Source organism: Caretta caretta, chromosome 1 (genome assembly GCF_965140235.1).
Source record: "Caretta caretta isolate rCarCar2 chromosome 1, rCarCar1.hap1, whole genome shotgun sequence".
In the NCBI taxonomy this organism is placed as follows: Eukaryota; Metazoa; Chordata; order Testudines; family Cheloniidae; genus Caretta; species Caretta caretta.
In genome coordinates this window covers 86056900-86058714 of record NC_134206.1, presented here as the reverse complement: position 1 = coordinate 86058714, position 1815 = coordinate 86056900, and positions in this window count along the sequence as shown.

Here is a 1815-nt window from a genome sequence, read left to right as displayed (position 1 = left end):
ATTGGTACATAATAGGTCTCTCCCCAGAGTATCTAAAAAATGTTGGTTTCAGAAGGGAGAAATTGCATTCCCCTCACCTCAAAGTACTTCATAGGAAATCCACTTAATATATATTGTTGCAAAAAGACCTTTGAAGTTCCTAAAGTACCTTCCAGAGACTGCATATATCTTGTCTTCCTGCTATAGAAGTTCCATACAATCTCACAATAGTACATAAATATTTGCATTTTATTAACCCTAGGTATTATCTCTAATTCAATAATTTTAATTTAATTTAATAAAGTTTATTTTAATTCCATAAGGTTTATATTATCAGTCTGTCACACCAGTGACTGAAAAAGATGCAGGGGTGATAGTGAACAATCAGCTGAACATAAGCTCCAAGTGCGACACTGTGGCCAAAGGGCTAATTCAATCCTTGGATGCATAAATAGAGGACTCTCAAATTTGAGTAGTTATTTTACCTCCATATTTGGCATTGATTTGACCACTTCTAGAATACTGTGTCCAGTTCTGGAGTCCACAGTTCCCTGCCTTCACTTCATGTTCATAAATTGGAGAGGGTTCAGAGAAGGGCCTCAAGAATGATTCCTCGTAGTGATAGACTCATGGAGCTCAACCTATTTCACTTAACAAAAAAAAAGTGTAAGGGGTAACTTGATTATGAGATCCTACATGGGGAACAAATATTTAATAAGGGGTTCTTCAGTGTAGCAGAGAAAATGTAACATGACATAGTGGCTGGAAGTTGAAGTTGAAACAAATTCAGACTAGAAATAAGGCATACATTTCTAAGTGAGAGTAATGAACCATTGGAACAATTTACCAAGGGTCATAGTGGATTCTCCATCACTGACAATTTTTAAATTTAGATTATATGTATATATGTTCCTAAAATCTATGCTCTAGGAATTATTTCGGGGAAGTTCTATGGCCTATGTTATACAGCAGGTCAGACTAGATGATCACAGTGTTCCCTTCTGGTCTTGGGATCTATAATTTATAAATCTATGAACTACTGCTCAAAGAGAAAATCCCAGTCTTCTCCAAAAGCAAAAAAAAAAAAAAAAAAAGTAGTATTTCTTTCCTTTCCTCCATGTAGATGACAGATGTATTCAATCCACTAACTATTCCTAGTTAAGAACAAAATGACAACTAATGCAATGTTCCATGTAGAATAATAAACAAAGAAAAATGCCAAAATTGTGAACCTCATTAACAGAAGTGTTAATCTCACTGCTTCCAGAAGTAAATTCAAAATTTGATTTAACCCTAGTTTACACATAGTTATTTGTACTATTCTAATCCTGTCCTGCAAAGTAGGATACAGAGGGACCTAGACAAATTGGAGGACTGGGCCAAAAGAAATCTGATGAGGTTCAACAAGGACAAGTGCAGAGTCCTGCACTTAGGACGGAAGAATCCCATGCACCGCTACAGACTAGGGACCTAATGGCTAGGCAGCAGTTCTGCAGAGAAGGACCTTGGGGTGACAGTGGACGAAAAGCTGGATATGAGTCAACAGTGTGCCCTTGTTGCCAAGAAGGCCAATGGCATTTTGGGATGTATAAGTAGGGGCATTGCCAGCAGATCGAGGGACGTGATTGTTCCCCTCTATTCGACATTGGTGAGGCCTCATCTGGAGTACTGTGTCCAGTTTTGGGCCCCACACTACAAGAAGGATGTGGAGAAATTGGAGAGAGTCCAGAGAAGGGCAACAAAAATGATTAGGGGTCTGGAACACATGACTTATGAGGAGAGGCTGAGGGAACTGGGATTGTTTAGTCTGCAGAAGAGAAGAATGAGGGGGGATTT